General features: G+C 42.5%; 1 pseudogene; it reads left to right on the top strand.

Annotated features, from left to right (window-relative positions):
* Window positions 1–5,388: 5,388 nt before the first annotated feature.
* LOC112134656 (nucleophosmin-like) lies at window positions 5,389–6,740 on the top strand (annotated as a pseudogene).
* The last annotated feature ends 16,760 nt before the right edge of the window (window positions 6,741–23,500 follow it).

Here is a 23,500-nt window from a genome sequence, read left to right as displayed (position 1 = left end):
ATATTAGAAAATCTATTGACCTAATTCATCATATTAGCAGGTTAAAAGAGTAAGAACATATGCTGAGAATACATTTGACAAAATTAAATGTTCATTCCGGGTTTTTAAAAAGAGACTCAAGGAGGAATAGATATTTACCTAACCCGCTTTTTTTAAAAAAAATACATAACTAATGTTAATTTCTTATATTTCTTATTTTTTTAAATGTATTAATACCATGGTTATATAACATAGGGAAAACTGAATAAAGGATATGTTATACAAGAATTTTATGTACTGTCTGCAATTCTTCTATGTCTAAAGTTATTTCAAAATAAAAACTTAAAAATGTATAGAACACCACACATTTCAGCCCAATAGCTACCATATTAACAGGAAATCATTCCACTAAAGTCATGAATAATGTAAGAATGCCCACTACTGCTATTATGATTTAACGTTTTATTGGTCAGTGATATTTAAAAAGAAAATTAAACTTGAGGTCTAAAACTGTAAAGAGAGAAGAAAAACAAATTCTGTTTGCAGATTCTATTTTCAGGATGTATACTTGGAAAAGAAACACAAGACAATAGAAAAACTAAAACAAAATAATTATGTAAGTTTGCAGGATATAAAATTAACATACAGAAATCAACAGACTTCAACTATGTAAACAAAAATCAGCTAGAATTTATAAAAGAAAAATTCCTTTTACAATACCATTGAAAAAGATAAAATATTCCCTTTGACACAGCCACAGACTGCATGTTTGGTGATAGCAGGGCTGGAGGATGAGATACTTGGCTAATATGGTGGGGACATTAGTCATATACAGGAGGGTTAAACAAGTAAGAAAATACATCGAGGAGAATGGGAGCCAGGATTTGTAACTGTTAGAAAAGGAAGTTACAAGTATAGAAATGAGGAAGTCTAGAATAAACCCTATTGAAATTGAAATAGGAAATGTCAGATTGAGTTTAGAAATATCAGTATGAACATGTAGTTTTTAATAGAGGTAGATGAAAGTAGAGACAGGGATAGATAGAGTAACAGACATTAATGTGTGTGCGTCTGTGTGTGTGTGTACGCACATACATGTATTTCCTAGCTCTGTCTTTTGACAGGACCTAAAGTAATGACACTCTGGAGCAGATTAACACCAAACGTCAGTTCTGAATTCTGACTTTTTAGTTTCTGAATTTTTAATTATTCACAACAGGAGGAAACCAGGGCCTCTTGGAGAAATGGCTGATTCCAGAGCAGGGAAAATACAAAATGAACCAGAACATCTTGTGCCTCCAAATAAAGAAATGCTCAGGAATGACAGACACCTGTTATAAGGACACAGGAGCTGGCTTGAATGATCTCCTACTGGCTGACCTGAGATAATTTTAGCATTAAAATGATTAATGATGGTAAATCAATTAGAAATGAATAGTCATAATGAAGGAAATAGGAATCCATAATGATATAAATAATTTTATAAATAAATGTTGGAGAAAGGAAAGCTCTACCTTACAACAGAATACCAACTAATATTAATTGCAAATAAGCACAAAATAATTATCCTTATCAATTAGAAATGAATAGTCATAATGAAGGAAATAGGAATCCATAATGATATAAATAATTTTATAAATAAATGTTGGAGAAAGGAAAGCTCTACCTTACAATAGAATACCAACTAATATTAATTGCAAATAAGCACAAAATAATTATCCTTACAGTGAAGAAGTCATACTGACATTATCTTACAAGTGATGTAGAAAGATATACAGAAAGATATCTTACTCAAGTTAATATCACCAGTAATGGGGCAAATTGACAAACATTACGTGCCTCCTGATATGATGCACTGAGAAGAACATAGCACCACTTCTGTGGTAGTCCTGCAAAAGACATATAATCTTACCCAAATCAAGAGGAAACAATTATACACTCAAATTGGCCTGCTCATATCAGAAGTATTAAGGTCATAAAAGACAAGGAAAGACTGAGGAACTGTTCCATATAAAAGGACATGGCAACCCAGTCCAACACATAATCCAGGATTGGATTGTGGTCCTATAACAAACATTATTAGGACAACTGATGCATTTAAATGAGATCTCTAGATTACACGGGAGTATTATATCAAAATTTCTTGATTTTGATAGTTACACTGTAGTTACGTTGGAGAAAGCCATTGTTTTTAGGAAATAGTGAAATGCTAAAGAGTAATAAGGTATTATGTCTTCAACTTACTATCAAATGGTTCAGAATAAGAAATAATTGTATGTAGAAAGAATAAAGTAAATGTCAAATTTAACAATCGGGGAACCATTGCTGAATGAGGAGGGTCATATGCGTCAGTGTGAAGAGACCACCAAACAGGCTTTGTGTGAGCAACAAGGCTGTTTATTTCACCTGGGTGCAGGCGGGCTGAGTCTGAAAAGAGAGTTAGCGAAGGGAGATAGGGGTGGGGCTGTTTTATAGGATTTGGGTGGGTAGTGGAAAATTACAGTCAAAGGGGGTTCTTCTCTTCTGGGCAGGGGCGGGGGTCACAAGGTGCTCAGTGGGGGAGCTTCTGAGCCAGGAGAAGGAATTTCACAAGGTTAATCGCTCAGTTAAGGTGGGGCAGGAACAAATCACAATGATGGAATGTCATCAGAACCGGCCATTTTCACTTCTTTTGTGATTCTTCAGGCCATCTGGATGTATACGTGCAGGTCACAGGGGATACAATGGCTTGGCTTGGGCTCAGAGGCCTGACAAGGAGAATTTGGGAGATCTTTGTATTACCCTTGCAACTTTTCTGTAAGTTTGAAATTATTTCAAACTAAAAAATAAAAATACCTAGGTAAAGCTTAATAAAAATGTGCAAAATCTTTAGGGCAAAAACTTAAAAATACTAGAAAGGTACATAAGAGGCCTCAAAGAAATGAAAAGACTGCTATATACTTGAATAAAGATTTGCCATAAAGATGACTATTCACCCTGTTAACATATATTTAAAACAATTCCAATTTTATATATAAAGTAATATAAACTAGTATTTATATATAAATATAAAACTGATGTGTTTAATTTGGAAATGAGACAAGTTGACTGTAAATTTTTTTTTTTTTTTTGAGACAGGGTCTCACTCTGTTGCCCAGGCTGGAGTGCAGTGGTGCGATCTCGGCTCACTGCAACCTCCGCCTCCCGGGTTCAAGTGATTCTCCTGCATCAGCCTCCTGAGTAGCTGGGATTGCAGGTCCACACTATCACACCCAGCTAATTTTTATTTTTAGTAGAGATGGTGTTTCACCACATTGGCCAGGCTGGTCTCAAACTCCTGACCTCAATTGATCACCCGCCTCGGCCTCCCAAAGTGCTGGGATTACCTGTGTGAGCCACCGCTCCTGGCCATAAAATTTATATTAAAGAATTTTTTTGTTTAAAAAGATCAAGAAAGTTCAGAAAGAGACAAGCAATGAGGGAGTACTAGCTCCATCAGATATTATTAATATGTTCTATAAAACCTAGATAATAAAAATATTGTGGCATGATATATGAATAGACAGACCATTTAAAGAGAATAGGTCAGCCATGGTGATTCACCTCTGTTATCTCAGCACTCTGAGAGGCCGAGGTGGGCAGATTACTTGAGGCCAGGAGTTTGAGACCAGCCTGGCCAACATGGTGAAACCCTGTCTCTACTAAAAATACGATAACTAGCCGGGCATGGTGGCGGGCCCTTATAATCCCAGCTACTCAGGAGGCTGAGGCATGAGAATTGCTTGAATCTGGGAGGCAGAGGTTGCAGTGAGCCAAGGTTGTGCCACTGCACTCCAGCCTGGGTGACAGTGAGACTTTGTCTCCAAAAAAAATTAAATTAAAATTAAAATTAAAATACACAGAATAGAAGTCCAAGAAGTCAGTCACAAGCACATATGGGAATTCTGTCTGCAATAAAGATGGTGTCTCGAGTCAGTGTCAGTGGAGAAAAGATGGACTTTCTTTTTTTTTTTCTTTTTTTTTTTTTTTTTTTTGGAGGCAGGGTCTGGCTCTGTTGTCTAGGCTGGAATGCACTGGCACAATCTCAGCTCTCTGCAACCTCTGCCTCCTGGGCTCAAGTGATCCTCCCACCTCAGCCTCCCAAGTAGCTGAGACTACAAGCACACACCACCATGCCTGGCTAATTTTTATATTTTCTGTAGAGACGGGATTTAGCCATGTTGCCCAGGGTAGTCTCAAACTCCTAAGCTTCAGATCCTCCTGCTTTGGCCTCCCAAAGTGCTGGGATTACAGGAACAAGCCATGGCACCTGGCCAAAAAAGTTGGACCATTCAATAAAATTATTCTGGGAAACTTGTGTGGCCAACTACCAAAATTAGATCTAGACCTCACATCATTTATTAGTGTATTAGTCTGTTCTCACATTGCTATAAAGAAATACCTGAGACTGGGTGGTTTAAAAAGAAAAGGTTTAATTGGCTCATAGCTCCTCAGGCTGTACAGGAAGCATGATGCTGGCAACTACTCAGCTTCTGGAGAGGCCTCAGGAAACATACAATCAGGGTAGAGGCGAAGGGGAAGCAGGGATGTCTTAAATGGGTACAGCAAGAGCAAGAGAGAGACTGGGGGTCAGGTGGTGCCAGTTCTCATGATAGCTCACTCACTTACTGTCATGAGAACAGCACCGAGAGGATGGTGCTAAATCATTCACAGAGGATCCACCCCTATGATTCAATCATCTCCAACCAGGCCCTGCCTCCAACTCTGGGGATTACAATTGAATGTGAGATTTGGGTGGGGACATAGATTCAAACCATGTCAATTAGGATAGATTCTCAATGCATCAAAGACTTAAGTGTCAAAAATGAAGTCATAAGAAGTACCAGAACAGTAAATTCTTTTATAACATCATAGTAGAAAAGTCTTCCTAAAGCCATAAATAAAACAATTGATGTTTTCAACTACAAAAACAGGGAACATGTCTTCATAGAAAATTAACAATATAAATAAAGATTAACAAGAAATAACAAACTGGAGGAGAGGAATTGTACCTCATATTACAGCAAAAGGTGAATCCCTCTAGTGTAAAAAGAGTTTCTGGAATTTGAGAAGGAAAAGACCAACAGATGAATGATCAGTTCACAGCCATAGAAATATGAGTGATTCTTAAATATATGAAAATTGCTAATTAAAACTACCTTTCAATACCATTTTCCATTATGGCCAAAATAAAAAAATTTGACAAATATAATTGGTGAGACATGGGGACCATGGGGAAATGCCTAGGCACTCTTGGATATTGCTGGTGGAAGTACAAACTTTAGGGAAAATAATCTGGGAACATCTATTAAAATTACAAAATTGCTGGTGTGATTCCATCCTGTGCAGCTGTTCTCTTGAGCAGTGGTCATTTATCTCTGTCCACCTTCTCTCCCACCTAAGTGCATGCTGCCACCCGATGGAAGATTCGATGGACATGGACATGAGCCCCCTGAGGCCCTAGAACTATCTTTTCGGTTGTGAACTAAAGGCCAACAAAGATTATCACTTTAAGGTGGATAATGATGAAAATGAGCACCAGTTATCTTTAAGAACGGTCAGTTTAAGGTCGGGCGCGGTGGCTCACACTTGTAATCCCAGAACTTTGGGAGGCCGAGGTGGGTGCATCACGAGGTCATGAGTTTGAGACCAGCCTGGCCAAGATGGTGAAACCCCATCTCTACTAAAAATACAAAAATTAGCCGGGCATGGTGGCACATGCCTGTAGTCCCAGCTACTTGGGAGGCTGAGGCAGGAGAATCACTTGAATTCGGGAGGCGGAGGTTGTGGTGAGCCGAGAGTGTGCCATTGCGTTCCAGCCTGGGCAACAAGAGTGAAACTCCATCTAAAAAAAAAAAAAAAGAATGGTCAGTTTAGGGGCTGGTGCAAAGGATGAAACTGCACATTATTGAAGCAGAGGCAATGAATTACGAAGGCAGTCCAATTAAAGTAACACTGGCAACTTTGAAAATGTCTGTACAGCCAACGGTTTCCCTTGGAGGATTTGAAATAACATAACCAGTGGTCTTACAGTAGAAGTGTGGTTCAGGGCCAGTGCATATTAGTGGACAGCACTTAGTAGCTGTGGTAGAAGATGCAGAGCCAGAAGATGAAGAGGAGGAGGATGTGAAACTCTGAAGTATATCTGGAAAGTGGTCTGCTACTGGAGGTGGTAGCAAGGTTCCACAGAAAAAAGTAAAACTTGCTGCTGATGAAGATGATGATGATGATGAAGCTGATGATGATTTTGATGATGAGGGAACTGAAGAAAATGCACCAGTGAAGCAATCTATACGAGACACCCCAGCCAAAAAAGGACAAAAATTAAATCAGAATGGAAAAGACTCAAAACCATCATTAACACCAAGATCAAAAGGACAAGACTCCTTCAAAAAACAGGAAAAAACTCCTAAAACACCAAAAGGACCTAGTTCTGTAGAAGACATCAGAGCAAAAATGGAAGCAAGTATAGAAAAAGTGCATTGAACAGTCCTGGGCACTACTGGTAAATTAAGCCCAAAGATGGGGAGAAAGAAAAAGGAGAGACCAATATAGTCCATATTGAGTGTCATCAACAATCCAGACTGAAGTCTTCTATTTTAATCCCAATCCCCTTTTCTGATTTGCCACCCATGCCTCTTCAGGCTGGAAACAATCTCACTCTTGGTTCCCTAAAGCACTTTCTTCTGACTGCTGTGATTTGGTGAACCTTGCCCTTTGCTTTCTATTACTTGTGCATTTGCCTCACCTCTGACCATGTTTTTTGTTTTTTTTTTTGTTTTTTTGTTTTTTTGAGACAGAGTCTCACTGTCTCCCAGGCTGGAGTGCAGTGGCACGATTTCGGCTCACTGCAAGCTCTGCCTCCTGGGTTCACCCTGCCATTCTCCTGCCTCAGCCTCCCGAGTAGCTGGGACTACAGGCACCCGCCAGCACGCCCGGCTAATTTTTTGTATTTTTAGTAGAGACGGGGTTTCACCATGTTAGCCAGGATGGTCTCGATCCCCTGACCTCGTGATCCACCTGCCTCGGTCTCCCAAAGTGCTGGGATTACAGGCGTGAGCCACCGCGCCCGGCCACCTCTGACCATGTTTTAAATCACCTTTGTATCTCCTTAGCTGTTCAATAAATATTTGAATGAATAAAAAAAATTACAAAATTATTTACCCTGTGATCCAATAATCACACTTCTGGAGATTTATTTATATAGACATATGAGCAAGTTTATTCATTGCAGCATTTTGGTAAGAGCAAAATGAGAGCAGGTCAAGTCTCCATCAATAAGAACTGGTTAGCTGATGATACATCTATATCATAAAACACTATGCACATGAGAAGAAATAAAAAAAGAAGCCTTTTACTGTTACTGATAAAGCTGCATAATATGTTTTTAAATTAAAAGCAAGATGTAAGATGGTAATGAATGCAACTGAGTATGTTACAATATGCTTCCTTTTGTGAAGGAAAGAGGGGGAATAAAAATAGACATTCATGTTTTTTGTACTTTTACATAATAACTCCAGAAAGGAAAAAAAAAGTCATTATCTGTGGTAAGGAAAAGAGACAGACAGAGCAAGGATAGGAATGGGAGTTTTCACTGCATACCATTTATATTTGATTTTATGTCAATGTATTGCTTGTTCAAAAATAATAGAACGTAATAGTAACAAATATTGAAACATAAACCTCAATCTGCACAAGCCTGCCTTAAAGCGCCTTTAATCCACTTCCCTAACTGTTCCTTGCTCTTGTGTATCACACTACTTGCCTTCCTTTTCATCCAGTTTTCTCAAGCTAACTGAATCATGGTAAATATGCTTTTAACTGTGCCAGGAATTCACTTTTCTCCAGCCACTTGCTAAAGTCGAAAGTAGAGGGCAGCAACCTGGGCATGGTGGCTCATGCCTGTAATCTCAGCACTTTGGGAGGCCGAGGCGGTTGGATCTCCTGAGGTCAGGAATTCAAGACCAGCCTGGCCAACGTGGTGTAACCCCATCTCTATTAAAAATACAAAAATTAGCAGGCATGGTGGCAGGTGCCTGTAGTCCCAGATACTCGGGAGGCTGAGGCAGGAGAATTGCTTGAACCCGGGAGGTAGAGGTTGCAGTGAGTCAAGATCATACCACTGCACTCCAGCCTGGGTGGCAGAGCGAGACTCCATCTAAAAAAAAAAAAAAAAAGGCAGGGAGCAGCTAACAAGGCCATGAAGGAAAAAGACTAAAATGCACCCGTTTAAGTTATGCCCCTCTGGTAAATGTTCCCGTCACACTACACTTCCCCTTCATAACACTCATCACTCTTGTAATGTCCTCACGGCTCAGAAAAATCATCACTTTTTATTATTGTCATAGCTAAAATTTATTGAGAACATTATAATCCAAAACCTGTAAAGTGTTTTACATAGACTAAAATCTCACAACTAACCTATTTACTATGATTATTTATTTAAAGATTAGGAGATTGATACCCAGAAAGAGTAAGTAACTTGGCGGAGGGTCACGTAGCCAAATGACAGGGCATTTGGCTATGTTCTTAATCCTTAATCCTTACACTCCGCCACCTGGGGTAGTGATGGTGGCAGGAAATACCCTACTTTCACTTTCATTATTTTAAATGTTTAAACAACTTATTTTATCTAATCCATTAAAAAAAGAAAATTAGTGTCTAGGGTATTACTTGGTACAAATATTAGAATAGTGTAATTGAGAAAAAGAAGTTACATGAGAAATATAATGTGGTGCCTGTATTAAGCCATTCTTGCATTGCTATAAATGCCTGCGACTGGGTAATTTATAAGAAAAGTGGTTTGACTGGCTCACGGCTCTGCAGGCTTTACAGGAAGCATGGTGCTGGCATGTGTTCAGCTTCTAGGGAGGCCTCCGGAAGCTTACAATCATGGCAGAAGGTGAAGAGGGAGCAGCCCCTTCACGTGGTGAAAGCAGAAGCAAGTGAGAGAGTGTGGGGGAGGTGCCACACACTTTTAAATGAACAGCTCTTGTGTGAACTCAGAGCAACAGCTCACTTATCACCAAGACGATGGTCCAAACCATTGGAGGGATCTGCCCCCATGATCCAAACACCTCCTACCAGGCCTCACCTCCAACATTGGTGATTACATTTTAACATAAGATTTGTGTGGGGACAAATACCCAAACTATATCAGTGCCCCATGCTGAAAAGGAAATAGTTAAGTGTATACTTATTCCTTTCCTTCACATAAATCTGATCATGGCTGGGTGCGGTGGGTCACACCTGTAATCCCAGCACTTTGGGAGGTCAAGGCGGGCAGACCACGAGGTCAGGAATTCGAGACCACCTGACCAACATGGTGAAACCCCGCCTCTACTAAAAATACAAAAATTAGCCACACTTGGTGGCGGTGCCTGTAATCCCAGCTACTGAGGAGTCTGAGGCAGGAGAATCACTTGAACCCAGGAGGCAGAGGTTGCAGTGAGCTGAGATCCTACCACTGCACACCAGCCTGGGTGACAGAGCGAGACTCCATCTCAAAAAAAAAAGAAAATCTGATCATACAATAATTCTTATTCCCATAGTCAGCAAGCATATATTTCATCATCCACTATATCCTTAGCATCATGCCTGGAACACTGGGGAAAAGCAAAAACATACATAGACCCAAGATTTGATATTATAGTCTAGTACTGAAGAGATCATACAATACTAAATTTAACTCAAGATTTTTATAGATACTTATTTAAGTTTAAATTCACAGGATCAGGCAACCAAGCTAACACTCTCTAGGCAGGAAAATATGAATAGTTCAAGAAAATAGACCTAAAGATACTGATGATGGACGTTCCCCAGTAAAACAGTAGAATAACTGACAGTGAAGCTTTCATTCTTAAAGGTCCGTCCACATGTGCAGAGTTAGCAATCAGCTTTTAGTGCCTTACTCTTTTTGTGTGTGTGTGTGTGTGATGCAGTCTCGCCCTGTCACCCAGGCTGAAGTGCAATGGTGTGATCTCGGCTCACTGCAACCTCCACCTCCTGGATTCAAACAATTCTCCTGCCTCAGCCTCCTGAGTAGCTGGGATTACAGGTGCCTGCCACCATGCTCAGTCAATTTTTGTATTTTTAGTAGAGACGGGGTTTACAATTTTGGCCAGTCTGGTCTCAAACTCCTGACCTTGTGATCTGCCCACCTCGGCCTCCCAAAGTGCTGGGATTACAGGTATGAGCCACTGCGCCCGGCCCGCCTTACTCTTAAATAGAAGCAACGAGCCTAATTTATTTCTGAGTAAAGGCTTTACTATGAAAGAGGAAGATTTTTTAATCTTAACCATCCTTGGAGACATGTGAAAGGAGTGTTGGCTACGTGAAACAAACAGGATTTTTTTAAAGCTAGAAAATAGTAAAGAGCTCTTGGAAGTTAACACTATAATATAAATAAATAATTCATTAGAAAAATTGATACATAAAGGTAAGGAAATAGAAAGTAGAGGAAAAGTAAAAGAAATTGAAAATAGCAAAAACAAGACAATTAGAGGATCAATCTGAGAAGTCCAACATCTAACTAATAGAAGTTCCAGGAAGAGAAAACATGAAAAACAGAAGAAAATTATTAAAGAACCATTTAAGAAACAAATGTGTTCCATTTGAAAGGATGTACTGATTGCCCAAACAATGAATGAAAACAGACTATGAGAAAGTATACAATCATGAAATTTTGAAATACTGGAGACAATAGCAAAGTCCTAAAAGTTTCCAGAATTTAAAGGCAAAAACAAGTCACATACAAAAGATAAAAACACTAAAAGACAGTGGAGAACATTGCCTCCAAAATTCTAAGCAAAAATCACTTTCAACTTAGAATTGTATGCCCAGACAAACTATTGATTGTATGTGCAAGTTGACTAAAGACCTTTTCAGACATGTCAGATCTCAGAAATTTATATCTGTGTACCCTTTTCCAGGAAGTTACTTGAGGGGGTTCATTCCACCAAAGCAAAAACATAATCCAAGAAAGAAGAAAACTTGGGAACCAGGGAATAAATAGGACTCAGTAAAGAAACAAAGGGAATCCCCAAAGATTACGGCAAATAAAGACCATGAGCTGTCAGTTGTGCACCAGTACAGATTAGAGCAGGTCCAAAAACTCAAGATAAAACTAATGAATCCCTGTGTTTGAGTGGAACTGAAAGAACATTTCCAGAATTTGAGGCAAGTTGGGGGTTAACTTAATGATGAGTATAGAGAAAACAAAGCAAATGAAACAAAAAAGTTTATTAACTTTAGGAGAAACAAAAAGTTGGGTAACAAAAGGAAAGCAAACATTGCATAAGGAATGGAACAATCCCAAATGGCTTTACGTAGATGTAATACTGTAACATCATATATTGATCTAACCAAAGTTATAACTTAACTATGATGGAAAGATGGAGGGGAATTGTGACCAGATGTACTGGGGATAGGAGTGGAAAAAAAGTAAATCCTTATTTCCCAAAAAGGGATGTCAATAGATAATGCTGAAAACTATAATAATAGTAATAATAATAATAATGACGTAGTCATATAATCATGCTATATTTAGAGGTATGCAGTTAAATACCAAAACCAACAGCAAAAACGAGTTGAGCATGGTTGGGAGACTCTAAGAATTGATGTGGCACCCTAGAGGCCAGCTTTTCTATGCAATAATTCGAGTGTAGCTATTTGACTTGTTAACTGACATTCATGTACAACTGATGAAAATTAAAACTAAATTTAAAGAATGAAAAGAAAATGTATGTATGGGCATGTTTTTTAAGCAAACAATATCAAAAACCTTAAATTTTTTAAATACCTTGATATATGTGAATCAACTCATGTGAAATTTATACTTTCCTTATAAAGAATATTGAAATAATACAAGCTCCCGTGAAAGGGGAAAACTGAAAAGACGAAACAAGCCACACATTCAGCTAAGCAAAGCAGAAGCAGTTGAGGAGGACTAAACTAAAGCAAGACAGCTTCCTGAATACTGCTGAATAGGGCATCAAATTACAAAGAAGGAAAACCTAAAGGTCTATGGAATAATTGAGTGCAGCCAGCAGAAATTTAAACAGAAGGAAGAAAAAAACTTGACAGAATAATAGCAACCAATGCCAGAAGCACATCCCCTCACATAGGGGTCAAGTTACAGAATTTCCCTGACTTAAGAACTGGAAGTAGATTTTCCCACTTTCAGAAATGGTGAACCATATTAGAACATATTGCACAGTCAGTCTGAGCAAACATATGTCCAACACTGAGTAATCTTTACTTTAAGGCCTTAAGAAATGTTAATTCTGCCACAAAACAACCTGAAGAATAAATTGTTTAAAAAAGAAAGAAAAATAACCTGCTTTCTCTCATATTCAATTGAATGTTGTGACAAGGGTAATGCTAGTCTACTATGGTAGATGGTCTATTATTAATTGTCTACTGGAGTATATCTTTCCATAATTATCTCATAATTTCCTGCTCTTTTAACTTGAGCTAGGATAAATCCATGGCTAGGACAATTCTGTTTCTGAATATAGAGTCAATTGAATGTAGGCTTGAGTATGCAATTAGTGGATTGTTCAGGATTTTCCCTGCTGGCTCTCTTGCCACCATGTTTTGGCCATTCTGGTACTCAGTACCTCTGCCAGGGTGGTAGGAGAGAAAATGATGCAGATACATTCAACAATTTGTTTTTCTGTTTTCTAACAGGACTGATCTCCAGTGTTGGCTTTAATTAGATTTGAGGACTACTTCTAGGTTTCATTTATTTGAACTGTCCCCCATCCTATTTTATAGATTCCTCCTTAGTGAAAAAAAATTCAATTTTAAAGAGTTTTATGGTTTTTTCTTTTCTTTTTTTTCTTTTTGAGACAGAATCTCGCACTGTTGCCCAGGCTGGAGTGCAATGGCACGATCTTGGCACACTCCAATCTCCACCTCCCGGGTTCAAGCGATTCTCCTGCCTCAGCCTCCCAAGTAACTGGGACTGCCACCACGCCCAGCTAATTTTTGTATTTTAGTTGAGACGGCATTTCTCCATGTTGGGCAGGCTGGTCTCGAACTCCTGACCTCAGATGATCTGCCAGCCTCAGCCTCCCAAAATGCTAGGATTACAGGCGTGAGCCACCGCACCCGGCAAAGACCTGTAGTTCTAACTCTAACAGCAGGAAATCCTCATTGGGATTTTATTTGTACAAAGACCTGTAGTTCTAGCTCAAACAGCAGGACATCCTTATTGGGATTTTATTCGTACAAAGCTTCAAAGATTTCCTGGGCCAGGCGCGGTGGCTCACGCCTGTAATCCCAGCAGGCCAAGGGGGGCAAATCAATTGAGGTCAGGAGTTCAAGACCAGCCTGAGCAACATCGTGAAATCCTGTCTTTACCAAAAAGACACAAATTAGCCAGGCATGGTGGCACATGCCTGTAATCCCAGCTACTTGGGAGGTTAAAGTAGGAGAATCGCTTGATCCCAGGAGGCCGAGGTTGCCATGAACCGAGATCAGGCCACTGTACTCCAGCCTGGGCGATAGAGCAGACCCTGTCTCAAAAAAAAAAAAAAAAAAAGAGTTCCTGGAAGAGATCACTAAGAAGATGAGGCTAATAGTCGGCCTCCACCCACAACCCCTCTGCCTCTCCATATCAAAAAAAGAAAGAGGCAACCAAGAAATAATGGCTTCTCCTTAACTGAGGAGGAGCTGTTCAAATGAAGAAGAAATTAACCCTAAGAGCAATGTCAGAGCAAACTAGCCTAAGCTACCCCAGAGGCTGAAGGAGATCTTTTGAGGTGCCTTCCAGGAAAAATGACCAGCGGAGAGAGTGGAGCAGTGTGAGAACAATTAAAACGAAAAAGGTGCCAAGGGGCGCTGCTGGCTCAAGGCTGGGCAGCCCCCGGGAAGGTAGCTGTTTCCTTGCTTCTACAGAAGCTCATGGTGGAAGATGTCCACAAAGGACAAGAGACCAGCAACCCCCGGGAGATGTCATGACACCAGCAAGGGGACAGGTTCTTAGTGTCTTCCAGCAGAAAGAGCAGATGGAGGGAGTGGAGACCTATGTTTCCTGAATGTAGCTTAGGCTGCTGGAGCCTGAGGAAACAAAAGCTGCCTTTAGTGATTCTTCTGCCTGGGAAAGTCAGGGAAACCCAAGAGTGAATAAAATATGTTTCCTGTTTGCAAGGTTTTAGCCTTCCACCATTGGTTTTACTAAAATTATATGTTTTTTCAATAAATACTTTACATCCCACACACCAAAATCACTTCCAGATGGATTAAAGAGCATATATAGAATTGAAAAGTTATGAATATGAACAGAGAAGCTTAAAAACAATGAAAAAACTATGGAGGAGATTGCCAGATGTAATTACAAAAAATGGTAACTTCTGATTATTAAAATATGAATAAACTACAGACAATGGGTGGAGAAAAATATTTTGTCAAAATGTGACAACAGGTCAATATTTTTATTATATAAAGAACGCATACATGGCCAGGTGCAGTGGCTCATGCCTGTAATCCCAGCACTTTGGAAGGCCGAGGCAGGTGGATCACTTGAGGTCAGGAGTTTGAGACCAGCCTGGCCAATGTGGCAAAACCCTGTCTCTATTAAAAATATAAAATTAGCCTGTCGTAGTGGCATGCGCCTGTAATCCCAGCTACTTGGGAGGCTGAGGAAGGAGAATCACTTGAACCTAGGAGGTGGAGGTTGCAGTGAGCTGAGATTGTGCCACTGCACTCCAGCCTGAGCGACAGAGCAAGACCCTGTCTCAAAAAAAGAAGAAAGAAAAGAAAGAAGAAAGGAAGGAAAGAAAGAGAGAGAGAGAGAGAGAAAGAAAGGAAGGAAGGGAGGAAGGGAGGGAGGGAGGGAGGGAAGGAAAGAAAGAAAGAAAGAGAAAGAAAGGAGGGAGGGAAGGAAGGAAAAAAGAAAAGAATAATTGAAAAAGAACACACACAAATAAAAATCATCATGCCCTAATAGAGAAATGAACGAAAATCTTGAAAGGTCAATTCATAATAAAGAATATGCATTTAGGAGACAAATATGAAAAACAGGAAAACATGATCTCACAAGTACTTGAAGAATTGCAAATTTAAAATAAGGTATCTTTTTTTAAAACACCCACACATACACAATTCTTAATTTGAATAAAGTTGTGGTAAAAGAAGATCTCACCACTCCTAGTGACAATATAAATTATTAAAGCTTTTCGGAAAATAACTGCAGTTTAGCAGTGTATCAAGAACCTCAAAAATATTTATATTCACTGATTCAGTAATTCTGCTTCTGGACCTCCATCCTATGAAATACTACAAAATAAGAATTTTAATTGAAAAAAATCACCAAGAGCCATTTATTCTGGTAAGAAATTCAAAGAAAGATAAATGTTTTAAACTAGTTAAATAAATTGCAATAGAACAGTTGATTCAAAAGGATATGACAATTGTGATAACAGAAATGGCTGTACTATAGTGTTCAATGAATGGGGCAGAGTACAAAATTACACATTGTTTGATTATAAGTGTTTTTTAAAATCAAGAAATTTTTCTTAAAATACACAGAGAAAAGACTGAAATTAAAGTTTTGTTTGTCTGGGGCTAGTTGTCTGGAGGGCTGTGGATTTATTTTTTTTAAAAAAAACTTTTCTTGTTTACCAATTTCTAGAAATTCTTTATAATATAAACACCAATCTGAAAAGAAATTAAGAAAACAATTCCATTTACAATAGCATCAAAAGAACAAAATGCTTAGGAATAAACCTAATCAAGGAGGTGAAAGGCTTTTACATTGCCATAAAACATTGCTGAAAGAAGACACAAATAAATGGAAGGACACCCTGTGTTTAAATTTTTTTTTTTTTTTAGATGGAGTCTTGCTCTGTTGCCCAGGCTGGAGTGCAGTGGTGCGATCTTGGCTCACTGCAAGCTCCACCTCCCAGGATCACGCCATTCTCCTGCCTCAGCCTCCGGAATAGCTGGGACTACAGGCGCCCACAACCATGCCCAGCTAATTTTTTGTAGTTTTAGTAGAGACGGGGTTTCACCATGTTAACCAGGATGGTCTCGATCTCCTGACCTCGTGATCCACCCACCTCGGCCTCCCAAAGTGCTGGGATTACAGGCGTGAGCCACCGCACCCAGCCTCATCCTGTGTTTATGAATTGGAAGATGGAGTCTCGCTGTTGTCACCCAGGCTGTAGTGCAATGGCGTGATCTTGGCTCACTGCAACCTCTGCCCCCCGGGTTCAAGCAATTCTCCTGCCTCAGCCTCCCAAGTAGCTGGCATTATAGGCACCCACCCCCATGCATTATTAATGTTTGTATTTTTAGTAAAGACAGGGTTTTACCATGTTGGCCAGGCTGGTCTCGAACTCCTGATCTCAGGTGATCTGGCTGCCTCGGCTTCCCAAAGTGTTGGGATTACAGAGATGAGCCACTGTGCCCAGCTGGAAGACTTAATATTATAAAAATGTCCATACTACCCAAAGCAACCTACAGATTCAGTGGAATCCTATTTCAGAATCTAAATATCTTTCCTTGCAGAAATAAAATTACCCTAAAATTCATAAGGAATATTAAAAGATCTTTAATAGTTAAAACAATTTTGAAAAGAAAGAACAAAGTTAAATGACTCACACTTCCTGATTTCAAAACATATTATGAAGCCATAGTAATCAAAACAGTGTAGTGCTGGCATGAAAACAGACAAATAGACCAATGGAATAAAATAGAGCCCAGAAATAAACTCTTGTGTATATGGTCAAATGATCTTCAATAAATATGCTTCATTTAGTTTTTTTATTATTTCTTTCTTTACCAAAGTAACTTAAGCAAACACAAAAGTCACATCATTTTATTTCATCCTTCTATTAGCATCTCTAAAATATGGACAATTTCTTACATAACCATAATGTCATTATCACTCTTAATTAACAATTTCTCACTAATATCAAATGATTTATCAATAATCAAATTTCCCTAATTGCTCAAAATATGTTTTATGGTTGTTTTGTTTATATCAAAATCCAAATGAAGATGCACACATTTCTTTTAGGTGTTCGTTTAATATAGATTCCTCTCCCCACCCAATTGTTTGTTTGCTTGTTTGCAGAAACTAGGTTCATTTTCTTTTTTCTTTTCTTTCTTTCTTTTTTTTTTTTTTTTTGGTGACGGAATCTTGCTCTGTCGCCCAGGCTGGAGTACAGTGGCATGATCTTGGCTCACTGCAACCTCTGCCTCTCAGGTTCAAGCGATTCTCCTGCCTCAGCCTTTCGAGTAGCTAGGACTACAGGCACGAGCCACCACTCCCAGTTAATGCATTTTTAGTAGAGACAGGGTTTTGCCATGTTGGTCAGGCTGGTCTCTAACTCCTGACCTCAAGTGATCCACCCACCTCGGCCTCCCAAACTGCTGGGATTACAAGTGTGAGCTAACGCACCTGACCAAACCAGGTTTATTTTCTATTAAATGTCCCACATACTGGGTTTGCCTATTGGCTTCTGGGTTAGTCCCTTTGCACTGCTCTAAAGGAACACCTGAGAATAGGTAATTCATAAAGAAAAGAGGTTTATTTGGCTCACATGTCTGCAGGCTGTACAGGAGTATAGCTCCAGCATCTGCTTCCAGGGAGGGCTTAGGAAGCTTCCACTCATGACTGAAGGCAAAGTGAAGCTGGCATCCCATGGCGAGAGAGGGAGCAAGAGCCAGGAAGGGGGTACCAACCTCTTTTTTTGTTGTTGAGATAGAATCTCGCTCTGTAGCAGAACTGAAGGAAATAGAGACACAAAAAACCCTTCAAAAAATTAATGAATCCAGGAGCTGGTTTTTTGAAAGGATCAACAAAATTGATAGACCGCTAGCAAGACTAATAAAGAAGAAAAGAGAGAAGAATCAAATAGATGCAATAAAAAATGATAAAAGGGATATCACCACTGATCCCACAGAAATACAAACTACCATCAGAGAATACGACAAACACCTCTACGCAAATAAACTAGAAAATCTAGAAGAAATGGATAAATTCCTCGACACATACACCCTCCCAAGACTAAACCAGGAAGAAGTTGAATCTCGGAATAAACCAATAACAGGCTCTGAAATTGTGGCAATAATCAATAGCTTACCAAACAAAAAGAGTCCAGGACCAGATGGATTCACAGCCGAATTCTACCAGAGGTACAAGGAGGAACTGGTACCATTCCTTCTGAAATTATTCCAATCAATAGAAAAAGAGGGAATCCTCGCTAACTCATTTTATGAGGCCAGCATCATCCTGATACCAAAGCCGGGCAGAGACACAACCAAAAAAGAGAATTTTAGACCAATATCCTTGATGAACATTGATGCAAAAATCCTCAAGAAAATACTGGCAAACCAAATCCAGCAGCACATCAAAAAGCTTATCCACCATGATCAAGTGGGCTTCATCCCTGGGATGCAAGGCTGGTTCAATATATGCAAATCAATAAATGTAATCCAGCATATAAACAGAATCAAAGACAAAAACCACATGATTATCTCAATAGATGCAGAAAAGGCCTTTGACAAAATTCAACAGCCATGCATGCTAAAAACTCTCAATAAATTAGGTATTGATGGGACGTACCTCAAAATAATAAGAGCTATCGATGACAAACCCACAGCCAATATCATACTGAATGGGCAAAAACTGGAAGCATTCCCTTTGAAAACTGGCACAAGACAGGGATGCCCTCTCTCACCACTCCTATTCAACATAGTGTTGGAAGTTCTGGCCAGGGCAATCAGGCAGGAGAAGGAAATAAAGGGTATTCAATTAGGAAAAGAGGAAGTCAAATTGTGCCTGTTTGCAGATGACATGATTGCATACCTAGAAAACCCCATCATCTCAGCCCAAAATCTCCTTAAGCTGATAAGCAACTTCAGCAAAGTCTCAGGATACAAAATCAATGTACAAAAATCACAAGCATTCTTATACACAAATAACAGACAAACAGAGAGCCAAATCATGAGTGAACTCCCATTCACAATTGCTTCAAAGAGAATAAAATACCTAGGAATCCAACTTACAAGGGATGTGAAGGACCTCTTCAAGGAGAACTACAAACCACTGCTCAATGAAATAAAAGAGGATACAAACAAATGGAAGAACATTCCATGCTCATGGGTAGGAGAATCAATATCATGAAAATGGCCATACTGCCCAAGGTAATATATAGATTCAATGCCATCCCCATCAAGCTACCAACGACTTTCTTCACAGAATTGGAAAAAACTACTTTAAAGTTCATGTGGAACCAAAAAAGAGCCCGCATCGCCAAGTCAATCCTAAGCCAAAAGAACAAAGCTGGAGGCATCACGTTACCTGACTTCAAACTATACTACAAGGCTACAGTAACCAAAACAGCATGGTACTGGTACCAAAACAGAGATATAGACCCATGGAACAGAACAGAGCCCTCAGAAATAACACCACATATCTACAACTATCTGATCTTTGACAAACCTGAGAAAAACAAGCAATGGGGAAAGGATTCCCTATTTAATAAATGGTGCTGGGAAAACTGGCTAGCCACACATAGAAAGCTGAAACTGGATCCCTTCCTTACACCTTATACAAAAATTAATTCAAGATGGATTAAAGACTTAAATGTTAGACCTAAAACCATAAAAATCCTAGAAGAAAACCTAGGCATTACCATTCAGGACATAGGCATGGGCAAGGACTTCATGTCTAAAACACCAAAAACAATGGCAACAAAAGCCAAAATTGACAAATGGGATCTCATTAAACTCAAGAGCTTCTGCACAGCAAAAGAAACTACCATCAGAGTGAACAGGCAACCTACAAAATGGGAGAAAATTTTCACAACCTACTCATCTGACAAAGGGCTAATATCCAGAATCTACAACGAACTCAAACAAATTTACAAGAAAAAAACAAACAACCTCATCAAAAAGTGGGCGAAGGACATGAACGGACACTTCTCAAAAGAACACATTTATGCACCCAAAAGACACATGAAAAAATGCTCACCATCACTGGCCATCAGAGAAATGCAAATCAAAACCACAACGAGATACCATCTCACACCAGTTAGAATGGCAATCATTAAAAAGTCAGGAAACAACAGGTGCTGGAGAGGATGTGGAGAAATAGGAACACTTTTTTTTGTTGTTTTTTTTTTTTTTTAGTATTTATTGATCATTCTTGGGTGTTTCTCGGAGAGGGGGATATGGCAGGGTCATAGGATAATAGTGGAGAGAAGGTCAGGAGATAAACACATGAACAAAGGTCTCTGGTTTTCCTAGGCAGAGGACCCTGCGGCCTTCTGCAGTGTTTGTGCCCCTGGGTACTTGAGATTAGGGAGTGGTGATGACTCTTAAAGAGCATGCTGCCTTCAAGCATCTGTTTAACAAAGCACATCTTGCACCGCCCTTAATCCATTTAACCCTGAGTTGACACAGCACATGTTTCAGAGAGCAGGGGGCTGGGGGAAAGGCCATAGATCAACAGCATCCCAAGGCAGAAGAACTTCTCCTAGTCAGAACAAAATTGAGTCTCCTATGCCCACCTCTTTCTACACAGACACAGCAACAATCTGATCTCTCCTTCCTTTCCCCACTCGTCCCCCTCTTCTTTTCAACAAAACCGTCATCGTCCTCATGGCCCGCTCCCGATGGTCGCTGTCTCTTCGGAGCTGTTGGGTACACCTCCCAGACGGGGCGGCCGGGCAGAGGCGCTCCTCACTTCCTCCCAGCCGGGGTGGCAGCCAGGCAGAGGCGCTCCTCACCTCCCAGACGGGGCGGCCGGGCAGAGGCGCTCCTCACTTCCCAGATGGGGCGGCCGGGCAGAGACACTCCTCACTTCCTCCCAGACGGGGTGGCGGCCAGGCAGAGGCGCTCCTCACCTCCCAGATGGGGCGGCCGGGCATTGGTGCTCCTCACTTCCCACACTGGGCGGCCGGGCAGAGGCGCTCCTCACCTCCCAGACGGGGTGGCCAGGCAGAGGCGCTCCTCACTTCCCAGAAGGTGTGGCGGCTGGGCAGAGGCGCTCCTCACTTCCCAGATGGGGCAGCCAGGCAGAGGCGCTCCTCACTTCCTCCCAGACGGGGTGGTGGCCAGGCAGAGGCGCTCCTCACTTCCCAGATGGGGCGGCCGGGCAGAGGCGCTCCTCACTTCCTCCCAGACAGGGTGGCGGCCAGGCAGAGGCGCTCCTCACCTCCCAGACGGGGCGGCCGGGCAGAGGTGCTCCTCACTTCCTCCCAGACGGGGTGGCAGCCGGGCAGAGGCACTCCTCACCTCCCAGACGGGGCGGCCGGGCAGAGGCGCTCCTCACTTCCTCCCAGATGGGGTGGCGGCCAGGCAGAGGCGCTCCTCACCTTCCAGACAGGGTGGCCAGGCAGAGGCGCTCCTCACTTCCCATATGGGGTGGCGGCCGGGCAGAGGCGCTCCTCCCTTCCCAGATGGGGCAGCCGGGCAGAGGCGCTCCTCACTTCCTCCCAGACGGGGTGGCAGCCGGGCAGAGGCACTCCTCACCTCCCAGACGGGGCGGCCGGGCAGAGGTGCTCCTCACTTCCTCCCAGACGGGGTGGCAGCCGGGCAGAGGCACTCCTCACCTCCCAGACGGGGTGGCCGGGCAGAGGCGCTCCTCACTTCCCAGATGGGGCGGCCGGGCAGAGGCGCTCCTCACTTCCTCCCAGATGGGGTGGCGGCCAGGCAGAGGCGCTCCTCACCTCCCAGACGGGGCGGCCGGGCAGAGGTGCTCCTCATCTCCCAGATGGGGCAGCCGGGCAGAGGTGCTCCTCACTTCCTCCCAGACGGGGTGGCGGCCAGGCAGAGGCGCTCCTCACCTCCCAGACGGGGCGGCCGGGCAGAGGTGCTCCTCACTTCCTCCCAGACGGGGTGGCAGCCGGGCAGAGGCACTCCTCACCTCCCAGACGGGGCGGCCGGGCAGAGGCATTCCTCGCTTCCCAGACGGGGCAGCCGGGCAGAGGCGCTCCTCACATCCCAGACGATGGGCGGCCGGGCAGAGGCGCTCCTCACTTCCTCCCAGACGGGGTGGCAGCCAGACAGAGGTGCTCCTCACCTCCCAGATGGGGCGGCCGGGCAGAGGCGCTCCTCACTTCCCAGATGGGGCGGCCGGGCAGAGGTGCTCCTCATCTCCCAGATGGGGCAGCCGGGCAGAGGTGCTCCTCACTTCCTCCCAGATGGGGTGGCGGCCGGGCAGAGGCACTCCTCACCTCCCAGACGGGGCGGCCGGGCAGAGGCGCTCCTCACCTCCCAGACGGGGTGGCCGGGCAGAGGCGCTCCTCACATCCCAGACGATGGGCGGCCGGGCAGAGACGTTCCTCACTTCCTATATGGGATGGCGGCCGGGCAGAGGCGCTCCTCACTTCCCAGATGGGGCGGCTGGGCAGAGGGGCTCCTCACATCCCAGACGATGGGCGGCCAGGCAGAGACGCTCCTCACTTCCTAGACGGGGTGGCGGCGGGGCAGAGGCTGTAATCTTAGCAGTTTAAGAGGCCAAGGCAGGAGGCTGGTAGGTGGAGGTTGTAGCGAGCCGAGATCACGCCACTGCACTCCAGCCTGAGCACAATTGAGCATTGAGTGAGCGAGACTCCATCTGCAATCCCAGCACCTCGGGAGGCCGAGGCAGGCAGATCACTCGAGGCCAGGAGCTGGAGACCAGCCTGGTCAACACGTCGAAACCCTGTCTCCACCAAAAACACAAAAACCATTCAGGCGTGGCAGCGTGCGCCTGCAATCCCAGGCACTCGGCAGGCCGAGGCAGGAGAATCACAGGAGCCCGAGGCAGGGAGGTTGCAGCGAGCCGAGATCACGGCAGCACAGTCCAGCTTCGGCAACAGAGGGAGACAGAAAAAAGAGAAGAAAGGGGAGAGGGAGAGGGAGAGGAGGGAGAGGAGGGAGAGGAGGGAGAGGGAGAGGAGGGAGAGGGAGAGGAGGGAGAGGGAGAGGAGGGAGAGGGAGAGGAGGGAGAGGGAGAGGAGGGAGAGGGAGAGGAGGGAGAGGGAGAGGGAGAGGGAGAGGAGAGGGAGAGGGAGAGGGAGAGCAAATAGGAACACTTTTACACTGTTGGTGTGACTGTAAACTGGTTCAACCATTGTGGAAGTCAGTGTGGTGATTCCTCAGGGATTTAGAACTAGAAATACCATTTGACCCAGCCATCCCATTACTGGGTATATACCCAAAGGACTATAAATCATGCTGCTATAAAGACACATGCACACGTATGTTTATTGTGGCACTATTCACAATAGCAAAGACTTGGAGCCAACCCAAATGTCCAACAATGATAGACAGGATTAAGAAAATGTGGCACATGTACACCATGGAATACTATGCAGCCATAAGAAATGATGAGTTCATATCCTTTGTAGGGACATGGATGAAACTGGAAATCATCATTCTCAGTAAACTATCACAAGGACAAAAAACCAAACACCGCATGTTCTCACTCATAGGTGGGAACTGAACAATGAGAACACATGGACACAGGAAGGGGAACATCACACTCTGGGGACTGTTGTGG

The sequence above is a fragment of the Pongo abelii genome, chromosome 7 (assembly GCF_028885655.2).
Source record: "Pongo abelii isolate AG06213 chromosome 7, NHGRI_mPonAbe1-v2.0_pri, whole genome shotgun sequence".
NCBI lineage: Eukaryota > Metazoa > Chordata > Mammalia > Primates > Hominidae > Pongo > Pongo abelii.
This window is presented reverse-complemented; position numbering and strand designations above follow the sequence as displayed.